This window comes from Sebastes fasciatus, chromosome 4 (genome assembly GCF_043250625.1).
Source record: "Sebastes fasciatus isolate fSebFas1 chromosome 4, fSebFas1.pri, whole genome shotgun sequence".
In the NCBI taxonomy this organism is placed as follows: Eukaryota; Metazoa; Chordata; class Actinopteri; order Perciformes; family Sebastidae; genus Sebastes; species Sebastes fasciatus.
In genome coordinates, this window is record NC_133798.1 from 11,954,273 (window position 1) to 11,981,698 (window position 27,426).

The 27,426-nt window shown below is 40.6% G+C and overlaps 1 protein-coding gene across 1 annotated transcript in view; it reads left to right on the forward strand.

Annotated features, from left to right (window-relative positions):
* Positions 1–1,244: 1,244 nt before the first annotated feature.
* The window catches only part of st3gal2 (ST3 beta-galactoside alpha-2,3-sialyltransferase 2), a 59,287-nt gene continuing 33,105 nt past the window's right edge, over positions 1,245–27,426 (forward strand). Inside the window, exon 1 of the mRNA XM_074631973.1 lies at positions 1,245–1,714. The gene's annotated coding sequence lies outside the window, so the exon portion shown is untranslated. The remainder of the gene's footprint in view (positions 1,715–27,426) is intronic.

Consider the following 27,426-nt stretch of genomic DNA (forward strand, 5'->3'; position numbering starts at 1 on the left):
ACATAGTTATGAATATTATATTCCATTTCTGCTAATAGATCCCCCAAAATGTTACACACGATTAATACAAATTATATTCGAGGTAAATAAAAGAAGTAGTATATAATATTGGATGACATAAATCTATGGAAAGCATGACATATAATATTTGTGTATGTATGTGCATGCTTATGCTATATGTGAATACAAATCTATGTGTGTATGCATGTGTTCAGGTATTCTATATATAGTTTATGCTTATAAGATAAGATAAGATAAGATAAGATAAGATAAGATAAGATAAGATAAGATAAGATAAGATATTCCTTTATTAGTCCCGCAGTGGGGAAATTTGCATTGTACAGCAGCAAAGGGGATAGTGCAAAAACAAGATGCATCAGCTAACACAGTAAAAAAAAAGTTAAACAAAGTGTAACAAAATATGAACCATTTAAATAGAAGGAAGTATAAAAATAGGAGCAGGATATACAGTATTGACAATAAACAGACTATTAACTAAATTTCACAATTGGAAAATGATATTGCACAGTGAGAATGAAATGAAATACCACCTGAAAATATTGCACAGTATGAATTACACCTGAGTAGTAATAATGAAAATAATGATATGCACGAGTGGTATGGATTTTATTAATGTAGGCTATTTATTTAGTCAATATATTGTTTATACAGCAAAATTTGATAAAATACAAAAAATAAAGGTAAAAGAGACACCAATAAAATAAAAATAAATAAATAAATAAATAAGTAAATAAATATATTCTACATGGGTCTAACGATGTATGGTTTTGCCTACATGCTTTTAAAGTCTTTTATTTCCCTGAGTGACATGATTTTATCATAGACTATAAAGTCGATGGATTTTGGAAAGGATTTTATCAATGCAGGCTATTTATTTAGTCAATATATTGTTTATACAGCAAAATTTGATAAAATACAAAAATAAAGATAAAAGAGACACCAATAAAATACAAATAAATAAATAAATGAATAAATAAATGAATATAAATAAATAAATAAATGAATACATAAATAAATAAATATATTCTACATGGCTCTAACAATATATATGGTTTTGCCTACATGTTTTTAAAGTCTTTTATTTCCCTGAGTGACATGATTATCATCATAGACTACACAGTCCATGTGGACTTTATGGGTACACACAATCTTTAATTGTGAAATGATGAAACAGGAAGTTGTAGATTGATGCCAGCTAGCATGCCAGCAGCGGTGTCCACCGCCACACGGGGCTTTACGAGGACCGTCCCTCCCGGTGAAGGCACCGACCGACACCGCCTCCTGCTCCTCCTCTAGCCCCGTCGCTAAGAGGTCCTGGTCCTGGAGAACAAGTCCACGGTCCTCCTCTTCTACCGGACGCTGTCTCATCATCATCATCACCATGACTACTACTCAGCGAGCTGGTTAGCAGGTTGTAGCCTCCCAACATCTGGTAGCAGCCGACCATTTGCATAGCTAGGTTGAAACCGCTATCGTCTCTTTTCTCCCCGTTATCGGAGCTCCATTTAAATTCCGTCGTTGTGCTTTGCATCCAGAGAGAGAGAGAGAGAGAGAGAGTAGGAAACACACACATCCAGCTCCAGACAACGTGACTGCATGCTATGAACGACGAGATGCCTGAAAGCAGCAGCAGCCAGTAGGGCTGAAGAGGACCAGGTGGTTGAAACCAACGCTGATCTGAGCACACAGCAAGGTGAGAACATCATTTGTATGCAGTTCATTGTCTCCACATTGGGTGTTTTTTTGGGGGGCAAACAAATACACACAGCTTGGCAAAACAGTGCTTTGGGTGTAATGATAATGAAGAGGCAGGCATCCTCCTCCTCCTCCTCCTCCTCCTCCTCCTCCTCCTCCTCCTCCTCCTCCTCCACCAGTGTCTGCTGCTGGTGTCGGAGGCCATCGGCTCTTTACACCTCCCTCTCTGCCAGGCTGGAGATCCATTGTAGTCCTGCCTGACAATGATAAACATCTTTTTTCTTTTCCTACTCCTCCTACTACATGAGCATCAGTGGAGTAGCACAAAGTATGGGCATTTATCTTACTTCCTTAGTCCTTGTTGCGCCTGGCGGCACAAAGGGCAAGGACTAAGGATCTCCACTCATCTCTGTTGTTTGCTTTCTTCTCAATGCTGTTCCAGCTGTATCCTCTCATCTTCATCTCTCCTTCGATGGTTTGCCTCCAGGTTGTTTTGGGCCTCCCTCTTTTGCGTTGAGTCAATGCCACTTTTGTCATGTCACCAGATGGTTTCCTTAATACACGTCCAAGCCATCTACATCTTCTTCTTATCAATATTGTTTCCATGTCCAAGAACCCTGTTGTTTTGTGTAGTTCATGGTTTGTGATCTTCCTAGGGCCAGAATATCCTCATGATCTTTCTGAGGCGGGTATTGTGAAAGCTGGAAAGCTTGTCTATAATGTCTCTTTCAGTCATTCTCCAGCACTCAGCACCATATAGAAGTACAGATAGCACACAGCTGTTGTATAACTTTATCTTGGTGTTTCTAGTTATGAGTGTCGACTTCCAGATGTTTCCAAGTCTTAGAAATGCTGTCCTTGCTTTTCCTAATCTGGCCACACTACATGGGTATCAGTTGAGTAACACAAAGTATGGATCATTTATCTTACCCAAGCTTATTTGAGTTTAATTGTGCATGTTTTCATAAAAAAGTTACAGTAAAAAATGTCTGCTTAGTTTGAAGTCAGATCTTATTCAGGGAACCCTCTGTATGTTTTACAACCAAACTCTTTGTAAAGTACTTTCCAAGAAATGTAGTCAGTGTACAGAAAACATGCACAATCCCTCAAAATGTACTCTACTTTATCGTTTTGACATTTTGGTCCCGCATGACATTAAATGCAGTGACTTGCTCAGAGCTTGACATTTAAGCATCCCTCCCTAGTTTATTTCCTACTGTGTCTCCTCCTCTTTCTCCCTCCCTTCTTTCTTTCCCCTCATCTTCCTCCAGTCACCTTTCCTCCCCTCTCTGTGCTTTTTAATCTAGTCTCCCTTCTCCTCCCTCCCCCCCATCTCCACTTCACTCCTTCCTCTCGTCTCCTTTGTACACTTGACACCCATTTGCCCTTCTCCCCACTTCTTTCCACTTCTTCCTCGCATTTTGTCCTCTCACCCCCCCACCCTCTCATTCATCTCTCTGTCGCTCTCTTTTCCCCTCCATCGATTTGCCTGGCGGCGTTGCTAAGAGACAACAGCAGTCTGAGTGCCGTGAAGGATAGAGTAGATGGAGGGGCAGCTTCGCCTGCTCAGTAAAAAGAGGTGGAGATTGTAAGGGGAGATTCTCCCGACATTTTAATGTCAATGTTCTGAATAGATCTAGTTTGATAAGCTTTCATCTACCCATCTGATTTGGTGGAGAACTGTCTATAGAGGTCATTCTGAAACATGCTTTGGCAAATTACACGGAGACGCCTTTGCATTGGTATGCAGAGAGGTGGCTTCTGGGTAACTGAAGTTGTTGCACACACCCCCAGAATCACATGATGTGCCCATGCCTGGTCCTGTATGTCAAACAATGCCGGTTGATTGTGCAGGGAGGTTGGACCAATACCCAACACGTAACTAAAACAAAACGGTGACATCAGACAGTTTTTTTCTTTTATTGTTAAATATGGCTGCAACTAATGTCTATTTTCATTATGGATTAATGTGTCATTACAATGTAACGTGAGAAAATATGGAAAATGACTGCATCACAATTTCCCAGAGCCCAAGTTGACATCTACAAATGCCAATTTTTCTTGAAAATAATTACTTTAAAGAGGACCCTTTATGCTTATTTTCAGGGGCCTACTTGTTTTTGGGGGTTTTGCCCTAGAACATATTTACATGCTTTAATGTTCAAAAAACGTTTTACTTTTCTCGTACCGACTATGATGCAGCACCTCTTTTCACCATCTGTCTAAAAAGCTCTGTTTGAGCTCCTGAAAAGCCCAGTCTGCTCTGATCGGTCAGCTGGCCCACTGTTGTGATTGGTCAACCGGACTTCGCTCCAGCTCCGCTCTATCTAGATTTGTTTGAGGCTGTGCAAAACTAACCGCTATAGCAGGTATTATGCAAATGTGTTACTTGGTGACATCACCATGTTACACAAGAAAGGGCGGGACTTCAAGCATGGCATTTCAGGCAGTTCAGGAGCAGTGTTTCTGTCGGGGAGAGAAACTCCCTTTGGCGTGTACTTTATAACTTTATAGACCTTTTACATGCAAAAAAAACTAAGTAATGTTTTCCTCTACCTTTAACACCGTACGACAATCAGAGCTCCCTTAAAGTTCTACAACATGACATATTAATGACTACTATTGTATTCTCAATAACCTGTGAGCTCACTGTGCTGATGACGTGGCTGGAGAACCATGACCCAACATTCCTCAACACGTGCGTTAAGTGTGTCCTGTACCTTTACCTGCCTGGCTTTAAAAAAAAGCCACCTTAAATTAAATGTTGGTATGTTAAGTAACGCCTCGCTCATCCGTTCTCTCCTGTCATCCCATGTGGACATATTTTAAGTAGAGCACAAAACAACACGCCATCCTCTAAGAGAAACCCAGGAGCTTAAATGTAAGAAGGGGCATTCTCACACCAGCTTAGCAATCCTTGGTCAGAAGTGTCATAACCTTCAACCTGGCTTCCTGGTTTAATCATCTAACTGTTAAAAATAAGCAGACTGTCACGCAGGGATGTGAAATCACGGGGCAACAACATCCCTCAATAGCTCAACAGTGTGTAATAGTTTTACAGAGAGGCTCCCGTAGGACCAAAGTCCCACAGGCTAAATCTTCATCCATCTTGTACATTTTCCTACAAAATTTCACTTTTAGGACCCACATTTATGTTTTTGAGTCGGTCCTGTGGTGATGAATGCATGAGTTGCCACACACAACGTGTATCCAATGCATTGAGCACAATGCTCAAATTTCCATTCTGGATTTTTCCTGGCTTTAAAAGAGGCTTAGATGCTGCAGCAACAATGCACGCCTGGCTTTGTAATCACGGCCAATATAACACCTAAACCCCTTCTATTCTAATTTTATGCTTGTATAGACACTGTGTTTTGGCATAGGCTAACATAACACAGCAGACAGTTTGTCAGAATCTACTCTCTAACTTTTCATTTTGGCGTGAAACCTAAAATCTGACCTTCAATCAGAGGGAACATCCTCATGGTGCACTTTATCAACCCTTAACTTCTCTCCTTCTCTGTCTTCTTTTTAATAGTCTCAACAGTAAAGCTTGAAAACTTGTTTAGTCACACTACTGGCAACTATTTAGTAATGCTTGTAGCTAAGTGACCAGTAAAAAAAGAAGAAGATGCGTTCCCATCTGTCTGTTCCTCCTAAGCCTACAGTAATAATTTATGATACTATCTTTTGTTCTGCAGTTAAGTTATACATCATCCTAGAGAACTGTATAAATCAGCAAAAATATCTGCGCACAGTATTAAAAAGATAGATGCAAACAACTGATGTGTGAAGTAGACTCATTTATAATTCCTTGTGTTTAATATTTTACACTTAAGATTTTCCTACACACATAGGCACAACACAAACAGAGAGTTTGAAGGAATACACAAGAGTCTGTGCCCATACATACTGGATGCGGGGAGTTTGTGTTTGAGCATAGAAATGCAGGAAAAAGAAACTACTAATGAAAGATATGAGAATATTATTAATGAGAGAATATCATTTTCTCTGTAATACATGGAATAAAACATTTCATGCAGTAAGAGCCATCTGTGACAAGCCAGCCACTGTTACGAGGCAAACAATGCTTTTAATGTATCAATGGCAATAACATTTAAAGGGGTTTGTATAAATGTGTCACACCATAAAACACTAAGAAGCGACAATGACCTTGGAAGTCTGAAAAAGGGCCATTTAATGGAAACTGTCCGAGGCTTAAAACCCACTTTGTGTGCTTCAGACAGGTTATCTATTATGGACAACTTTACCACAACTGTGTCAAAAATAATGCTGTTCAAAACTTGTCACCACTTGATACCTAAAATCTCTATAATCTAGTAGAATCTGAGCAATATCTGTTCAATCAAGGTATTGTGCATTGAGTTTAGGACCAGAATATCTACTCTAAATTTGAAATTAGGATGTGTGACAAAATAATCTCAACTCAAGGTCCACCTACTAGCTTACTCTGAGTGTTCAGGTGCATCTGACAGTTTTCATTAACGAGTGAAATGGAGATGAGGAATGTTGGCCCCAACATGAGGTGAGGTTTTCAGTCATGCTAGCAGTGAGAGCAGGCTCTCAGTCTGTCTGTCTACCCTATTGGTGCAGACATATATCGACAACTGTTGGATGGATTGCCATGACATTTGGTACAGATAGCGATGGTCCCCAGAGGATGAATTGTTAAAAAACTTTGGTAATCACTACACTTTTCATTGAGCAGGTGAATCAGGTGAAAATAGTCATTTTCCCAATGATTTGGTTTATGACCAAATATCTGCACAGCCTCAGCTGTACTTTGTGTTTCGTGCTAATTAGCAAATGTTTGCATGCTAAAATGCCAAACTGACATGGTAAACATTAAAGTTGACATGGCTTTAAAGTTGCTAGGCTAGCATGTATTAAAGGGGAACTATGCCCATTTTTCAAAATTCATATCTGTTATTCCTATGGCCTACGACAGTCCACAAATATTAGTAAACATGAACAACTCAATACCAAATCCAAAAACTAGAGTGCTAAAACTCGAACTTGTGATGTCATAGGGTATAAAGTGTGGAACTTCTCTTTAGATAATGAAAGGGAGACAGATTTTTTCTTTTTTATTCCCAAATGAGCTTTATTCTATTATTGCGTTCTCAGTTGTGAAACAGAAAATGCAGAACATTCCCCTGGGTGCTCTCAGTATCCATCTTATTTTATTGTTTATGGAGCAGTTCCACACTTTATACCCTATGACATCACCAGTTTGAGTTTTAGCATGCTAGTTTTTGATTTGGGAGAGAGTTGTTCATGTTTACTAATATTTTTCTGACTGTCGTAGGCCATAGGAATAACATATATGAATTGGACGTAGTTCCCCTTTAAAGCTAGGTTTGGTAGTCTTCTTCAAAAACATTTTGTGTTATATTTGTTGAAATTGTCTTTACACTCCGACAGCAATCAATAAATCAAATGCTCTGACAAAAAAAAGTATATGACTCTAATAAACCTGTCCAATCATTCCATTCAGGCTGATGAAATGATTGACCGGCCTAACAGCCTGCGCACTCATTTTGCATCTTCTACAAGCTGCTGGACAGCTGTGAGTACTAACAATAGCCACGTTGTGCCATAGCCATGTTTACACGCGTTTAATGATCATTTTGGGGGAGTGGCTTTGGAGGGAGTCCTGAAGGGACGGACGGTCAGTGATACAGACTTGGCGACTTTCTCGCTAGATTTAGCAACTTTTGGAGCTAGTGCTGTGAGCTACTGTTATTGGAAAAAAGTTGGCAACACTGGTTTGGGTTTTTCGGCTTTATTGATTCAGCTCTAGTGTACTCCTCCTGGTTTCTTAAGATTGGAAAATCTAGCTTTAACCACTGCCTATATTTAGACAATCTAACCAAGAACACAAACAAATACTTTTTGATGGATTAAAAACCAAACAGAACCTGTAAATCTGTAACACACACACACACACACACACACACACACACACACACACACACACACACACACACACACACACACAAGAGCGGCAAGGCTCAAAGGCTATAGCATCACCACAGAACATCAGACGTCAGCTGACAGACTAAGCACAGAGCCAAGAGGTTGCTAATAGGATTCTTACCTTTAAACCACTTGTACTCTCTCTCTCTCACACCCACACACACCCACACCGACACACACACACACACACACACACACACACACACACACACACACACATTATACTCCTGCAACATCCTGAGAATACTGAGAATAGATTTGAAATGTAAATTCCTTCTGTCGAATGCCACGAGTCTTCAGGGTTCTATGACCGACAGCAGTGCCCACAGAGTCCGTACACAGCCAACTAACTATTAATGTGTTGACTACAAATATGAAAGTGTTTCACATCTGAACACAACTGCTGGTAGATTCACTCAAATATATAATTTGTAGTAGTGTTAGTTTAGTCCGTGGCAGCTGTTAATTTCCTACCCTTACTCTGATTGTGTGTGTACCCTCACCAACATGCATCCAAAATTAATAATTAAAAAATAGTCACAAGTCCAAAAACTTTGGTTGCAATGAAATTAGTTCTGTGGTGAAATTCTGTCGGTGGTCGTCCAAAAGAAAAGGAATTAAGTTCATGCTTTGCACAACAATTTATAATCAAGATTAGGAGTTTAAAAATCAGAAGCAGGTTTTAAACTTCCAAACTTCTTCATGAAAGCTTTCCTGCGGCACTGTGTGTGTGTGTGTGTGTGTGTGTGTGTGTGTGTGTGTGAGTGTGTGCAAATTTGGCTGTGGCAGCAAATTGAGAACTTAATGAGCTGGAGAAATTGTGTGATGTGCATCCAGTTTAAACACTGCCTTGAGGTAAAAGCCAAGGCCTCCAGTGAAGTTAAGTTTATGGGCTTTCATGAAAGACTTGTGATACCAAAAGGCTGGTTTCACATTGTGGCGGGTGTCTTGTGAAACGCCCACGGCTTGTGAATCCACATGCAGTAGCACCGGGAAAAAAATTAATAGGACATAACATGAAACGGAGCGCATGGTAGATATATAAAAAAAGTATTTTTTTTCTCCACATACAAACACACAAACACACACTTAGACAAACACACACGTAATCCTATCATTTGAAACTACTTACAGTAACTGTGTTTAATTCTCTCTTTAACACACACACATACGCGCACACACTATCCTATCATTGTAAAGTACTTAACTTTCTCGCACACTCCCTTATCCACACGGGTGTTCGAATCAACGTTAGAAACCAAAGACAAACTTTCACTTAGCAGTGTACTGTACTGTTATTTATATGAATTACTGGAAATCAATGCTGTCTGACTTTTGTTCTTGTTAGTCTTCATTTGTCTGCCACACCATTGACGCTTATCTGGTATTGTTGTTTATCTCTAATTGTTTCTCCAATACAAATCACATAGCTAGTCAAACCATTAGATTAGATCACACAGGCGATGTCAGTCCGTTCATTTCCTCTCTGTTTGTCTAGTTACAAATCAATAGCTTCTGTTGAAAGCACACACAATCACTGATGGATGACAGGGAAATTTTGTACCACTTTGTGCTCACGGAGCGGAACGAGGAAAATGCCATTTAATTCAAATCAATGTCAGAATTGAACTGAGGAGGCAGGTCAACTGAATGAATAACGTTTTGTCATACCAATACTGTTTTAGGTGCCCTCTTCAACTCAGATCATGAATGGAATTATCTAGCAAAAGTAAAACCCAAGCAAAATACTTTTCCAGACAACAGTGTCTACATTTCCAGTATCGCCTTTATTACCTTAAAGGTGCAGTGTGTAGGATCTGGCGACATCTAGCGGTGTGGTTGCAGATTGTAACCAACTGAAACTTCTCCCGTGTTCCAAGCGCGTAGGAGAACTACAATGGCCCTCGTGAAAACGGGAAAAGGTAAATGGCCCTATCTAGAGCCAGTGTTTGGTTTGCCCGTTCTGGGCTACTGTAGAAACATGGCGACCGGCTCTGTATGTAGATATATAGTGCTCATTCTAGGGTAAAGAAAACACAACTATTCTTATTTTCAGGTTATTATACACTAATTAAAATACTTATTAAAGGGATATTTTGGGTATTCTGAAGTGGGGTTGTATGAGGTACTCCATAGTAGGTGTATTACTTACAGTAGATGGCGGTCGGAGTGCCCCCTGCTTGGAGAAACAGGATCACCAGCACCGGAGCAAAGCAATACAGTGCTGTGGACGGCAGAAAAACACATTTTAGTCACCTAAAAGAAGAATTCACCAAAATAAATCGATATCCGTTTAAGTGTATGCTATATTAGGAATGTTTTCACCCTTTATCTTGTCGTCAAACAGCCATTTCTGATGAGGAACTGAATTGAAATCAAAACTTATCTATGCTCTTTCCAAAGCCAGCAGGCTCAGATGACAAAAACAATATAGATATATTTCACTTTCAGTTCATTTTGCCGTCGGAAAATATTCTGAATCTAGCGTACACTTAAATGGATATAAATTTTTTTTAGGTGAGCTTTTCTTTTAGGTGGCTAAAATAAGTTTTTCTGCCGTCCCCATATACAGCACTATATTGCTTTGCTCCAGTGCCAGTGGCTGCAGCTTGCTGAGCTCGGGAGCGGCCGCTGCAGTTTTTCATAGCACCTCGCCGCTGGCCGCACTTTGCTGCAACTCTGGTGTGAATTTAGGGTTTTAGGGTTAGACCTGGGAGTGAAGTTTCACCTTGATATATGCATGCATGTAAGATGTCACATGAAGCTATCCAGGGCAGCCCAAGTTATCTCCTTTGTAAATTTGTTTTTCTCTGCGTGAGAAAATGGACCAATTGCATGAGTCTCCCGGTCAATGCGCGAGAGTTGGCAGCCCTGTAACTGAACTGTAGTTTTTTGACTGTCTCTTCTGGTCCCCTGTTTCTCCCTCTCTGTGCTTTTTTAAAAGCAGACTTGAGGCAACTGAAATGGTTATCCTTTGATGTATTTCATGAAGGTGTCGAGGAAAGCAAGTGGACCAAAGGCACCAGTAAATGCTATTAAAATTCAGTCAGTTTTGCAGCGGCCCCTCAAGACCAAACAACATTGAAACACTTGGCAAAACACAATGAGCATTCCAGCGTTTTCCCGCTTGATGAAATCAATGCCCAAATACCAGATTAGATTTCCGGGCAGTCACATGCTTTGCACTGCAGAGGGTACTCTGTAATTCGAGCACAGCTGAATAATATAATTATAGATCACCGTCCTGCTCACACACACAATTCGGAGTCCAGAGCTGTTGATGTTCATCACATCATTAGAAATCTGCAGTGGCGGGACTCAGAAGCCCTTTCCAATCTTGTCTAATTAACTCAGCAGGAGAAGCTTCAACTAGGTTAATCTGATACCTAGGGAGCAGAGGTTTAATAGAGCCACACAAACCTAACTGGGTTAGCCATTTATTCTTCTCGCCTCTTCGCTTTCCCCCCTCTTCTCTCCTCTCCTTTCCTCTCTGAAATTTTTGATGATACATTCCCTGTCACTTTTGGTCCAGAGGGATTTCAAACTGGGTTAACACACAGGTCATCCTATTGATACAGCCTCAAAAAAGTTACTTTCTCTCTGTCTCTCTCTGCCTGCCGATCTCCACTCGCATTACTCACAACTGGAGATAGCTTAGTTACGAAAGACACTCACAAGCATCGTTGCCAGAATGAATAAACCCAGCTTTGAGGTGTCAGACTGATGTTCCCTTCACTGAAAGGAGAGAAGGTGACAGACACGATGGGTGTGAGACAGATGGGCTTGGTAACAGGGCGTCCATAGATGGAAATAGACAAACCAAACACTGGATGTGTTGATTAATAAACAGGTGTGGTCTAATAGGTGCATGTTGGCACGCAAACAGACACACCTGGACAGATGGATCCAAAAAGTACAGGGTGTCAAATGTCTGCTCTGTCCCCAAGTGTCTATTTTATTGCATTTTACCATTGTTCCAGGAAAATGTCTATGCACACCACTCCATCTAAATTATGTGACGATAGCGCCGTGTGACAGAAACTCTCCCCTTTCCGTGTATTTCTTCTTTACTCCGTGTTTTCCACACTAACTGGCAACTTGATCGCTGAAAACACAGTGATACCAACGTCGTTATTGGCTCACAAGCCTTTTTAGATGTCGGAACCAAACGCCAGATATCGTCCACAGAGACAACATAAATTTCATGAAAAGTGAATGATGTTTGTCACACAAGGCCTACTTCCTGTTGCCAGTAGGTGGCGCAGTTACTATAACTCAATATTGAATATTGATATATAGATGTCCTCAGTTCTGGGCTGTTATGAAGCGTGTCAAGTTTGGGGCAGATTTGACCAGGTACAGTCAAGTTACAACAGCTTGTTGTATAATGGCGAATCGTGTAAATTCTCCGCCACGCCACGGCGATGCCGTTTCAAGAAAACTCAAACTTTTAATAACTTTTCATCACAAAGGTCTTCAGATTGTTCTGACCAAATTTGAAGTTGATCGGGTTAAATCTCTAGAAGGAGTTTGTTAAAGTACAAAGCCTGGAAACGGCCAAAACTATACAAAAAAAATTGCCCAAATTAAAAATGGCCGACTTAATGTTGGATTTATAGGATGCCCCAACAGACTTTTTTTTAAGTCTACATATGATACGTGTTCCTACCAAATTTGGTTTTGGTATTTCATTGTACAGTATTAGGTTTTACAGTTGTAATAAAGAGTGCCACTTAGCGTATATTCAATGTTTTTCAGTAGGGATGTCTAGTTAATTAAGGAAATGGTTGACTTTTCAGTGCTGCCACAAATTGATATGGCATTTGTTCACTAATGTGTTGTGTTTTTTTCCCCCTCTCTCTCTGATCATATCTGTGGGTAGTTATATCTGCTGGTGCGTCATCGTGAGAAGAGTAAAATGCCACATGACAGCATGATTAGGATCGTCTCTAGGTAGCTGTTTGAGTCACTTGTGGTGTCAGTCTCAGATCCCCCTAAATAGCCCCCTGAGCAACAGCAATTGGGTACCAACCTGCTGCAAAGAATCTGGCTATTTTATCTAATGCGGTGCAATATCAGGCAGGTGTTTGCAATGTGTCACTGTGGTTGTATAAGAAGCTGCTCTGGCATTGGTTTGGGAGAATTAAGTGTGACAGGGAGCTCTCTGTCTGTCCAATGTGAGGGGAGGTATGAATGAATGAATGAATGAATGAGTGAATCAGTCAATTGTTCTCAGTTGGCTCAGGTCAGTTCACGTGTTCCCACCTATTATAGCCTCCCTTTTTGATCCAGATGGGTGGTAGGAAGGTAGACATCCATCACATCAGTTTACTGGTGATCTGAGAGCTTTGTTTCTCTCTGGATTATGGTACCATCTTTAAATGTCCTGTCCCCGCAGTCACCTGGGAGCACATGGACAGACAGCCGTCATCACAATTTCACTTCACTGATGATCAGATTTAGAGCTCCAGCTAGCAAGCAGTCGATGTAGCTGTTGCTATTTCGGTAACAGCTCTGCAGTCACAATCATTACTGGTGTCATGGCACTGATCTGAGACCAGATCACTTACTGTCACCAGAAATGCTCATGTCACTGATTGGCATGCCTCCCTCTCTAGTATTTTTCAGTTAATCCGACTCGTAAAGAATAAGCTGCTGGCTCTGTTCCTCAAGTTTAGAAAAAAAAGTGAGTTTCTTTTCTTTCCGTCTGTCTCTCTGTTGTACGGCAACACAGACGGGAGCAGTTTCCAGGGCTGCTGTCTGTCAAGTGTTCACTTCATCTCATCCCATCTCCCAGAAACCTTCTCATCTCTTTGTCTCTCCGCACCCTCACATCCCTCTGCGGTGTCGAGAAAGAGCACCCAAGGGAGAGGGCGAGGAAGAGCAAAGGGATCCCTCCTGCTCTCTTTTCAAGAAATGTGTACAAGGCCGAGGCTTAGTTGATCGACTTCCCCCTAAAACCAGAGAGACTCTGCTCGCTCTGAACCACCACCTGACTTGAATTTAAGATGTACTCATTAGTTTACTGTGATTCAGGGAGCCTGAAGACAGATCTAATGGTTATACCCCCTCTAGTTCACGTGTGTGTTCCTGGGAACCAGTGGTAACCACTCTCCTAACACTCTGTGACCAGTGCAACTGTTTTGAATTCTTGCAACATTGCTTCAACCAGGCTCCCCCTCCTCTAAAAGAATGTTTCAAAACCATAGACTGTATATAAAGATGGAGGACATGACAGCTCCCCAAAAGTGAAGCCAAAACATTTGGATCGCCCCCTGGTGGCTGGCTGCAGTATAGGTCATAAATCCCGCTCAAGTTTAGTTTTAATTAGTTATTTGATGCTATAAAAAGCGGGTGAGACGTCATGATTGACAGCTGCTCTGAGTGAAGTAGTCACACAGCCGGAGGCTCAGAAAATGTACGAGAGAGGAGATGTAGCTTTAACTTTCCATGACCGTCACTAGTCTGCGTAATACAACATGTGTCAATTTGATTATAAATGTAGTTCTGGAGATATTATGGTTAGCTGTGTCTTTCTAGCCAAACAGTTACCGTGGTGCTAACGTAGCAGCTAGGGGGCTCACACTAGCAGGCTGCGGCTCGTGATTGGCTTGGGCGGGTGTGTTGGCGGGACCTCGATACCTCGGCTCCAGCCCCCCGATCACTACTGTGCAAATCTCAAGATTGCAGCCCTCGCATCCGGAATATTTTGGCTTCAGTTTTGTACAGTGGGGGGAAGTGGAGATGCGTCGTCCATCTATATATACAGTCTATGACCAAAACTATGACAGTAGACAAATGATCTAAGGATTACTTATTGCCATGGCAACACTGATTCATATTGATAGTATCCAAAATGCAGCTTGTTGCACCTCACAAAAGATTTGAGGCAAATTAAATTAGCCCTTTTATTATACAGTAATAGCGTATGCTGATTTTATTATAGCAATTAGAGTGTATGCCTTTCATATAGTAAATCCCTATTGTACACTAAATATGAGTTCCATTATGTTTTATTTCTAATTGTTCAGCTAAAGACAATTGTTAATAGAAACGTTATGCCTGTTGGGACACAATGGTGTTTTTTTCCTTGATTTAATATTACAAAATAATGTCAGGCATGCCTCAGTGTATTACTGCAATTTGCCTGAAGTGCAGAAGTTGCTTTCGTCCGTTGAGACTGGCCTTTGAAAACTGTGCATTGTTCAGTCTTTGCATCCACACCACAACATGTTGACTATACGGTACCAATACTGTGTACTCTCTCACTTGCTGACACTGCTCCTTGCTCACAGAGCTCATTCAAGGTAATTACAGCTGTTAATCTAAAGCTGCTTTTCTCTTGCCACATCTATTTACTTTAGATTGAACTGATGCAGCGGTTTTCTGTTAACAAGTGCAGCTCTTATGTTGTGGTTGGCCGATAGGAAAGCTGATTAATGGTGGACAACTCACGGAAGCTCATACACAGTGTTTGATCTGCTTCAAAAGAAAGAATATCAGATACCGTTTCATTGGTCCTTGGATAAGATTTGCCGCGTTGTCTCCTCAATAAACACATTGTGGTGGACGTGCATTGTGATAAATACAAGCAAATATAAATAGGTACAAACAACAGATGTGCTGCTAACTCAAGTTTATCTTGTTGTTGTTGCAGCAGAGTGAGAAGAATTACTGTGGCCTCCCAGTATAGTGCTAAACAAAACATTTTATTGCCCAAATACTACATAGAGATATGTTACATAGAACTGATTGCACTATAGTCATTGTCAACACCAAAAACAGGTGGCTGGACAGAATTGTTCATGCATACATATTAGGGCTGTCAAAGTCAATGTGGTAATAACGTTCGTTTTAACGCCACTAATTTCTTAAACACACTAACGCAACCAACGACTTTTAGTGAAACTCTTAAAAATCTGACGGGTCTTTCGTAGGTTGTAGCGGGCTCAGTTTTAAACATATAAAACTAGAAAACCAAAGGGATCCATTCAGTACCAACCATGTCATACTAGCTTGTCGTGAAGGAGGCTAAATAAGGCTCCGAACTTACGCTAAATTTTGGCGAGGAAAAACTGGCATGGCCATTTTCAAAGGGGTCCCTTGACCTCTGACCTCAAGATATGTGAATGTAAATGGGTTCTATGAGTACCCACAAGTCTCCCCTTTACAGACATGCCCACTTTACAATAATCACACGTAGTCTTGGGCAAGTCATAGTCAAGTCAGCACACTGACACACTGACAGCTGTTGTTGCCTGTTGGACTTGAATTTACTGTGTTATGATTTGAGCATATATTTTTTATGCTAAATGCAGTACCTGTGAGGGTTTCTGGACAATATTTATCATTGTTTTGTGTTGTTAAATGATTTCCAATAATAAATATATACATACATTTGCATAAAGCAAGCATATTTGCCCACTACCATGTTGAGAGAGTAAAAATAGTGTTATAAATTAGTAGAGTGTTAAATACTTGACAAATCTCCCTTTAAGGTACATTTTGAACAGATAACAAAATGTGTGATTAATTTGCGATTAATAGCGATTAACTATGGACAATCATGCGATTAATCTTGATTAAATATTTAAATCAGTTGACAGCCCTAATACATAAATGTATTTTATCACTTACTGGGTGTATGGAGGAAAGATGAAAATACTTTTTGCCATGTGTGTACAAGACGGATAAGGGATGGACACACTTGTAATGATGACATTGTTTATAGAGTGTAAACTGGGGTAACTTCTGTTATCACTATTAGGTCAGAGCGTCACATAACACCCAGAGTTTGCATCAAGGGCTGAATTCCAAAGCAGTGTCATCCCTGCCTGCATGCGTTTGGATGGATAGTCTCTGCAGCAGTAGCAGCTGGCACTGGGCCTCAGGACCGAGGACTCTCCTCCTCGTCTTCTGTATTCCTCTCGCCTCTCTCTCTTTAGGACTGAAGACTAATAGGAAGAAAAGGGAAGGGAGGGGAGTGAGAGAGAAGCCCAGAGACACTAGCGGGGCTGGCAGGGAGACGAGAGGGAAGAGAGACAAGTGCTTGGTTCGTGCTTTCTGTGCAGCTAAAAATGAAGGAGTACCATACGAATGCAGACATGCCATCTGTTCACTTTGGCAGTCTCTTTCTTGCACCTCCCATGATGATTGAGTACCTGAAAACTTGAGCGCTGCAGTAAATCCAAAATCTCCCAGAACTGACCGTTCTCTTGTCCTACCTTACCCTCCTTAATTACTGTTGCTATGACTGTAAAGCTCTCCGTTCTCGTAGGGTACATATACTCAGCTTGCTATGATAATTGTGGCAGATTTACCACTCAAAATGCAAAGTCGTTTTTGAAAGTTGGGTTAAACAAAAGCAGGCTTCATATTTCTAGCTGACGACTGTCAATTTTGCCAACTGAAATGACAACTGTCGCTCGATTTGAACAGCTATAGCAATCTAATTAAGCTAGCGTTAGCTCCATGAATTGGTTGGAAACGCTGTCGGCAGCTTTATAATGTTTCCAGCTGTCCCCTTTTAAAATGTGAATCCTGTATAATGGGTCTTAAATATGCATTTGATAGCTACATATGGTACTAAAAGACTTGAGGCTAAAGCTGCATTTCCCAGGCAAAAAAATACAAATCCTCACTAGGTAATGATCCATTTAGAATACATGGAGTTAAAGAAACAGCTTTATTCCCATATTAGTGTAGAGCTAGTTTGTCCTACTATTTTAAATATGATAAGGAAAAATGTAACTGCTAAGATCAGCCTGCTATTTAGGTTTAACATAACTCTGGTTGCTTGCTTTGCTCAGGCTGTTCTCATTCACCGTTAGTAGCTATATACCTACGAAAAGTCATGCGCTGTAATTCATATATATCCCACCAAATCAATTTGTATGTAATCCATGTGATCGAAAACCAGGAAGTATAAAGAGCCTTAAACGCGGCACAGGGTCTGGATGGATGGGTAGGTCAAAAAATGCTATTTTAACCTAAACGTTGACATATCTGTCACGTAACCTCCGTACTGAAGTAACGCAGATAAACGCTATATGCGAAAAATGCTAAAAAACGTTTTTAAATACTGTGTATTGCTCTTACTACAGCCCCATGGACACCACTTCAACATGCCTAGTTATGGTTGCTAAGCTATGATTGGGCAATTGCTGTTTGGGGCAGGGGTTTAGCGAACGGTCAGTTGGCCTATAGTTTCAGTTCCTTTTTTTAAGCCAATCCTAGTCAAAGGCATCTTTTCAAGGTTTATATGGTACACAATTTCATATACAACCATAGACTGTATATAAGAAGTGGACGTAGTCACCGAGTTCGGCATTTTGGCCGTTGCCATCTTGGAATTTGGCTGTTGCCATCTTGGCTTTTTGCAAACTGAAGTGACACTGGAGGGTAGAGCTAAGCAAGACCGAACGCCGAATAAGATATTTTTAGGTGCATCTGAAAACACACTGTGAAAGGGTTAAAGTTCTAGGTTGAAAACACGGACAACACCCAGACCGGACAACGCCGTGGTAGCAGCCTGTCAATCACAAGGTAGCCACGCCCTAAAGCATCCCCTGCTTTATGGTCTATTTGACTCTAAATGGGACCATAATTTACTAAATGAACATCATGCTGTATTGAAGAAGACTTGAAACTAGAGATTGAGACCATAAACTCATGTTTACAATGTTTACTGAGGTAATAAATCAAGTGAGAAATAGGGTCATTTTCTCATAGACTTCTATACAATCAGACTTTTTTCTGCAACCAGAGGAGTCGCCCCCTGCTGGCTATTAGAAAGAATGCAAGTTTAAGGCACTTCCGCATTGGCTTCGCGTCTCAGACCCGGAGGTAGCCCACTGATCCAAATCAAAGAGCTGAATGATGCCAATGCTTAAGCACAACATTGTCACTGCTTTAAGGGTACAGTTACAGTGACATGCGGAAACTCCTTCGCAGTAATCACACTGCATATATAATATAATAGCCCGAAACAGTTTTTCATCTCAATTTTGTTAATAGCAATTTATGATGGACATCAGGGATGTTAGGCACTAAATGTCCCAATTGCTTAAAGGTCACATATTATACTCCATTTAAACTAGTTATTATAGGTCTCAGACACCTCCAAACCATGTCTCTGAAGTTTTTTTTTCAAAAAAACAATCAGATCATGCATTCCAGCATGTCTCTATAACCTCTGTTTCAGCCCATTTCCAAAAGTGCTGATTTCTGTGTCTGTAGCCTCTGTCTCCTCCCACTCTGCTCTGATTGGTCAGCGTTTTCTGTCAATCAAACGTCCTCAACAACAGCGTCACCCTCCCCCTCCCTCCCGGAGAAGCGCTCTCTCTCTCTCTCTCTCTCTCTCTCTCTCTCTCTCTCTCTCTCTCTCTAGAGAGTGGAGAGATAGCAGCTAGAATAAAGTTTATAAACCACTTTAAAGTTTATAAACCAGAAACTTCACCCAGCGCACGTTACCGGAGGAATCTGATCAGAAATCGGCGACACATGATGAACATCTGCGGTCCAGATTCCAGGTTTTCCTGACGGTTTCTCTCAGGTAAATAATACTGTTTATATCTCTGTTAGTTAGCTCAGTGTTTACCTCATGCATCAACTCTGTAAACCGTAAACATACACTCTGTTTTACGTCTGTCTTTACAGATCCATCTGTGAGAAATGACCGACAGAATCATCCCAGAGGAGAGCAGACAGCTGAGAGCAGATGGCTCTGTTTACATGGAGATACAAAGCTAACCCGGTAGCATGTAGCTAACCCGGTAGCATGTAGCTAACCCGTTAGCATGTAGCTACATGCTAACGGGTTAGCTACATGCTACCGCTATGACACGGTGTGTAAACACAGCGACCATCAGGGTGGAAAATAGAAGATGTGAAACAGTAGTCAGTTCATTATTTCTGCTAAAAGATAAATGTATGGAAGATCAGAGTAATGGTATATTATTTACAGTAGTAGCTGTCTCTGTGTTACCATGACTACAGACCACCGGAGCTTAGCTTACCATAGTTTACCAGAGCTGAAGACTTTCTCCTGCACCATGTCACATAACTAACTAACAGGTGAGATGATTACAAATGCTGTGAATAATTAATATTGTCATCTGTCAACTCAAATAAAGTTTGACTGTGAAACAGAAATGTGTTGTGTTGCTTACAAGTCACTATTTACTACCTGTACTCTGCTACATGCATGACATCAAATATATATAATATATAAATATCATCTGTTTAAACAGTGTAATTACATAAAGCCTTTGTGAATGAACATGTTATATTTAGATGATGGGAGTACATGAAGCCTGTTCTGCTGGTTCTTGCAGACTAACAGGAGCTACTTTGCTCAAGTTAGGTTGAGGAGGAGAGACAGTGACGCGCTGTGGGCCGGGGTCAGCTACTGAAGGTTCTCTCTGGTTCGACCAGGAAACCCTCACGTGACTTGCATTGTCTAATGACGTCAAAATACAAGGAAAAAAGCGAATTTTTTTTCTGCACCCATTTCCGGAAAAACGGAGGAGGAGAAAAAGAGAGAGGATGGTCTTTTATGATACTATGGTGGCCTGTAGACACACTGGGGACAGATATTGATGTTTAAAAGACATGGAAAAGTGCATTTTGCATAATAGGTGACCTTTAACAGTCATATAATATCACCAACTGGGATTTCACACTCACAGTGAAATACAGTTTCTGCCAATGTAGTAGAACTAGTCCATGACGGTATGAAAGCCGAGAACAGGTCAGTTTAAAAGCAATGGAAATGATCGGTCTTGTTGTAAGTTGCATATAGGTCACATAGCACTCACCTAAATGCAAATTATAGAGAAAATTACAGCATGGAGCAAAGATTAAAGAGCGAGCAGGGAGGGAGTGTGAGAAAAATCTGCGTGTGACAGCAGGGGGTTTGAATGATAAGAAGCCTGAAGAGAAAGTGAGGGAGACAGAGAAGAGGCGGAGGTATTGAGAAGCAGGGAGCGATAGTCAAGACTTAAGTGTAAGGCAGTGTGGCAGATATGACAAAGGAGCATTTGAACTGTGTGCGAGACAAAGTGTTGGCGTAAGATGTGTTTGTGTGTGACAGTAGAGTGTGAGTGTTTAAATAATTGAGATCCACAGATGTGAAAGTGACAGAGAGAGACAAGAGGTTCAAGCATGGATCCATCTTAAAGGATGACATTAAGGATGAACTTGTGATGTGTGACTGTGTAGGATTTCCATACAATACTTGAAAATTCCTTTTTTTGGATGAGTTCATATGTAAAGCCTCTCCCCATGGGGTGTCCGTAAAATGAAAGACAATAGAAAGAGAGGATGTGGGAAGATTGAAAGGGCTGAAAGTGTGCAAAGGAGAGGGAGATGATAAAAGGTGGATGACGAAAAAGAAGATGGAGGAAAAAAATTGAGCTGGGAGATGAAAGCGGGAGATTGTACTCGGTGATAGGCCACTTCACCGCTACCTTTTATTCAGCTGTCGGAGGAGAAATATTGTAAGTGCTCTTTAAGTGCACCCATTTTTTCCAGTGATTGGACAAATGCGATGCTATCTAATTCAGATACAAGGCGTAACGAGTCATAAATCCAGAAAAAGAAAGGCGAGTGAACAACTGAAGAGAGGAAGCCATGTCCTTTTACTTCAAAGTAATGACTCGGTGGTCAAGTATATATCCACGCTGTGAGATTGAAGACAGAATTACTACAGTAAAATAGATGGAGACGGAGAAAGTTTTATAGTACTAAAGGAAGACAAGAATACACACCTAATTTAGTAGGTCTATGGTAGGACTTGGCACATCAGTATTGTTTCATGAATTATGGATATATTTGACAGTGCTGTACACAGGAAGGCTAAACATATTAACTACAGATACCGCACATCCACTCCACTCAGAGGTTGAGCTGCTCCCGTTTGGCCGTCGATTTAGGGTCCCCAAGGGCATATCCGATTCCCTCGTCTGGAAGTCAATGGATATTTTGAATGGGTTTTTAGTTTGATGCCTGAAATATGGTCTGTGGTTAACAAAAGCTCAAGAGATTTTAACATTTTGTTCTACGACATAAAATGCATCAATAAATAATCTTCACAAATGAACACCACTTTTATGATTTTTGAAGCATAAAAAAATCATAAAATGGATGGATGGATGGATGGACTTTATTGTACACCTCAGTGGAAAGTTTTGTTTGACTTGTCCAAATACAGCAAAGTTAGATTACATTCATGCTTCAAAAATCATAAAAGTGGTGTTCATTTGTGAAGATTATCTTGCTTAAACGTTTGTTTGTCACAGAGTTTATTTTCTGCAATAATCCAAAACCCAATGGAAAAATCCCATTGGATTTTTGTCGAGGGACGTTAACGACGCTAACTTCCTAGTTGGCCCACAAAAATACATCATCCCTGGAGCACTCTATTCCCTATGCCATACAGGCATTGAACTCAGAATGACTCCACCACTCGTTATTTTAAAAGATGTGCTCTCTTCTATTATTTATATAACCTGCTGCTACCTGCCCATTGCACTATTATATAATGTATACTGTATGTTTTAATGGTGTGTTGTGGATATGTGTATTGTATGTAACTTTGCTGTATTTGGAAAAGCCAAACAAAAATTTCCACTGAGGTGGACAATAAAGTCCATCCTTCCATCCAATGAAAAATAATTAACAAGTAACAGGAATCCCATTCATTTGGCTGTAGCTGAACTCTGCCACTTTTCTCTGCTTCTCTTCATTGTGTTTCATTACCAGCTCTGCCTTTACAATCCCACCATTCAGGGGTTGCTTTACAATGAGAGCACACAGGCTGACATTACCCAGCTGGTGAACTCGGCTTAATACCAAAAGTTGAAGTGAGGTTGCTGAATAGAATGCTGCTGTCAGAAAATGGACAACAACCTTTTAACCAACCACTGTAGGCACAATAAGCTGCATCCCTGACTGTAGATTCAAGTCATCACTGCATGTTTATTAACAACGAAATGTCTATGAATGGAAATCTCACATTCTAGCTGCATTGTTCGGCACAGTCAATAAAATAAAAAAACGATACACAACATAATCAGCACCAGACAAAGATGTTGATCTTACGAGAAACTTTTTGACTTCTGTTCTTGGTGGTTTGTCAAGTAATTATTCGCTCGTAGCACGATGGAGCAATGTCTTTTGCTAGTTGGCCCCTGTTTTGTTTGCAGTGTGCACGAGCATTCGGGTGACGCGATACACATTCCTGCCATCGGTTTCAAGCTAATCCGCCGACAATTGGTGGCGGTAATGTGCCAAGTGTAGCAATGCTGCAGTAACGAAGACTGCTAGCTAGCAAAAATGGATGTAGATGTAAACATACCTTTTGTTTGTTTACAAGAAAACTACAGGTTACTGTTAAATGTACTTAATGCTCCTGCTAGGCTAGTACATTTTAGCCGGCTTTGTGTGAAACATTATTCCGGCGACTCACCAGTGGCTATGCCCATACGCGGGGGATCATGCGTTCCATCGTGTGTGTGTATCTGTCTGTCTGTCCACAGCTAATCTCACACACTACTGGACCCATCAGCCTAATATTTTTTTGTGCTCATTTATGACCGTATGCTCAAGGACCTCTTGTGGTTGCTGTGATTCAAAATTTTTGAAAAACCTATTTTATTGACTAGTTTTCTATTTTATTATATCATCATTGACTGCTGACTCCTCACTTCTCTTAACCGTCCGGTAGAGGCTACAAGTGATCAACAACTGCTTCAGTAGCAAAAGGCATTTCCGGCAATCTGCTAGGCCACAAACAAGCCTTCCCTAGTCTGTTGCAGGCCACAATTTGGCCTTTGTCGTGGCTCAGAAACTGCCATCCATAGAAAAGTTTGGTCTCATTTTGAACTGGAGCATCTGCAGATTAATTCCAAACCCGATATGTTATGATCCACTAAAGTTGAGATGAATAAATCCCTTTAAGGGAGCTGGGAGGGACAATAGAGTGAGATTCAGATTATTTTGTTTGGGAGCGGAGAAGGAGTCACACCTGGTAGAGATCTGCACTCTACTGGGTGCATGAGTTTTGAATTTTAATTTGCCTGCATGCCTTAATCTTATGGTTTGTCTAGTTCTTAGTGTAGTGTATTGTTTTAGGTGTGAGGTTCTTCCAGTTTAGTAATTACCTAACTGTCTCCTCTGCCATTTCCCTGTGTTGTTTTGTAGTGAGCATTGTTTCAAAGCAAACGTATAAATTGACTACTTCTAGGATACAAACATCTAGTGACCCTTTTCAAAGAAGGTTCTAGTTTGAGCCTAAATGTTAAAAAGGCTTTTCACCAGTGAATCACCAGAAAAATGCTCACTGGGCTCTGGCAACATTACACTACAAACCAGGCGCTTTATAGCTTATAGCTTTGTTGCTTTTAGACCCTCACTCATCATTAGTATTTTAATAATAGTGTAACCTGACTGTATAATATTGCCTGAGTAATAGAAACTGATGAACTGCAAAATAAAGAAAAAGGCCATTAGTGGCATGTTGGGTTCTCATTAGGTTAATTTGTTGCAAATCATTTTAAAGCAATACTTCAGCATGAATATTTTACCATATTACTGCGCTTTAATCAGCTGTTAATAATTAAACCTAATTAAATTGGATAAAAGTTGCAAAAGGCATGCAGGTGTAGAACACAGTGGCACACACTGCACAGGTCAGGAGAATGCCATATCTGTTATAAAGAAGAAGAAGAAGAAAAATCAAACCACCACTGGCTCAGGGTTTGAGATGGTCAGCTGAATTCAGCTGGGCCTCTTCACAGCTGTGGTATGAGAGGGTCAGCCAATGAAATTTCACTGGTGCAGTATGTAGGGTATGCGTTCGTGAAGGTACTGTAAAATGAGAGGTTTGTTTGAATGAACATCTGTAGTGTGTCTTGTAATGTGCTATCCTGTGATGATAACTTATCTTCCAGAGCGCCCACTGTTCTGGCATTAAAGTGTGAATTATGTTCGGTAAATGGGACACGGCCTCAGACGAAACATCTCCTTGTCAGCATGAGGCATTATTGTGGCCTAAATTGAAGCCTAGTGAGTTAATGGCTTCTGTTTTTCCACCTTTTTGAGTTTGAATGTGGGTATGTGTGTCTGTATGAATTGGCTTGAGGCAGACAGCCACAAGCCTCAACACATTTCCTGGCTGATAACATTGTTCATTCATGGTTCTACATTTGACCTGCGAGAAAAGGGGCCTTAAAGCAGTATTAGGTTTTTTTGGGCCACTTTGGGGCAGCGGAACAAGCTGTAAACAAAACATAAGCATTGTCCAAAACCACTAATGTCTATATAGTGCACTATCCTCCGCTCTTTGATTTGAATGTCCAAATGTTGTCTCTGCACCTGTCTGTAATGATGCAAAATGACAATGATAAATCAGTGTCCAAAATCTCAGTTTACTGGTTATTATAGAATAGTCTGGTGTTATTGTCATTGGCATGTCATCATCATCATCATCATCATCATCTTATAAAGTTGGCGAATGTGCTAGCAAGCAGTTGCCTATTTACATATCCAACAGGAACGTTAGCAGCATTAGCCTGTCAAGTTTCCAGCCATTTGACATAAATAAATCCAATATTTACTCTCCTTGTAGCTCTGTATTTTTTCTCCACCAAGAGTTTAGCTGCGAGAGGCTCCACATTGTTCAAAAAAATGGTTGCTGTCTTTTTTGGTGCTGAACAAGTATAGCTTACAGCGGTTTTATCAGAGCGATTGCTGTGAAAACCGATGCCTTTTACCGCTATAATGGCGCTGGTGAGAGCGGTGAGACTGAACCAAAACAGTAAAGTTGTGGGTGGTAGATTCAAAACATGGACTGTAAATAAGAAGTGGACGTAGTCACCGTGACGTCACTCATTGGTTTGTGAACTGCCGTTTTGAAGCCTAGAGTCTGGCATTTTGGCCGTCGCCATAATCAGAAATCGTAATCAGAAGCAACACGAGAGGGTGGAGCTAAGTACAACCGAGCATTGAATAAGACATTTTTAAGTGACCAAAATGTTATAATTAACTTTCATGGACTGAAAAAAAAACTCTGTGAAAGGGTTAAGGTTGTAAGATGAAAACACGGACAACACCCAGACCGGACAACGCTGTGTTAGCGATCTGTCAATCAAAAGGTAGCCACGCCCTACAGCATACCCTGCTTTATGGTCTATCTGACTCTAAATGGGATCATAATCTACTAAATGAACATCATGCTGTATTGAAGAAGACTTGAAACTAGTGATTGAGACCATAAACTCATGTTTACTGAGGTAATAAATCAAGTGAGGAGTCGCCCCCTGCTGGCTATTAGAAATAATGCAAGTTTAAGGCACTTCACCATTGGCATCACTTTACAGACCCGGAGGTTGCTCACTGATCCAAAACAATGGGCTGAAAAATGCCAGTGCTCAAACACAATGTTACTGCTTTAAGGGTACAGTTACAGAGACATGTGGGAACTCCTTAGCAATAATCACACTGCATATTTAATAACCCATAAAGGCTTTTATATGATCTATTTCATTATTTCTATATTAAAGAAATAGCAGGGAAAATAGGGCCACTGTTGTCAACAGAAAGCTTGTCACAAATTTTGTCACATTAAATCTGCTCAGAACAATTCGTAGTATGGTTCAGGAATTCAGTAAAAGCTATCTCTCTCTGGCAAAATAACAGATAAAGCATGCTTACATAACACACAAACACACACACAAATATGTCGGATGTGTTTAATTGGCCACTTGGGAGACATTGGATGGACCCTTTCTCTCTCTCTCTGTCTCTCTTTTTCAGAGCCCCCCCCCCCCTTACATCTAGTATTCAATCTGCCCCCCTTCCCTCTGTTTGACTGCTGATTAAAGTCCAAACTCGCTGGAAACAAGGATTCTTAAATCAGACTCACCACTGACAATACTCCTATGTACAGCATTCAATCACTTAATTCAAAATAGGTTGACATCTTAAATTAATTTCCTTGGGGAATTTCTCTTTGACTTTCACATTTAAATAGGTCACTTAAAATATTGAACCATTGGACTACATTATCTGCAAAATGTTTTTTTTTTTTTGCAGTCCCAGACCTGACATCCATTGGCACATGAACAGATTATACTGTTATTGTCTCATGTTAGATGAGGTAAATTGTATTTGTATCTCCAATATACAAGCAGATGCATTTTTCAATAGAGGTCAGAGTTGCTCTTGGGGATTTTAAAGGGTTTCACACAGTGGTGTGGACTCAAGTCACATGACTTGGACTCGAGTCAGACCTGAGTCACAAATTTGATGACTTTAGACTTGACTTGACAAAATCAAAAAACTCGACTCATACTTTAACACCAATGACTCGTGACTTCACTTGGACTGGAGCCTTTTGACTTGAAAATACTTGATACCTTCCTCCAAGCCCAAAGATTAAAAAGTATGTTATTTTAAAATGTGTGCCACAAATCAATCATTTCTCTTCATTTCCTGTATCTACGCTATTCATTCCCAGCAAGTTGACACGATCCAGCATCCAATCAAGTTGCAGGAGGGAATCATGAAGAACTAACATTATACGTTACTCATAAGCAGATGGCATTTTACTTGTTGAAGAGTGCATTATGACTTCTTTAGGACTTGAAAATCAAAGTTTACGACTTGGGACTTGTCAGTCTTGACTTGGGACTTAAGGGCAAATACTTG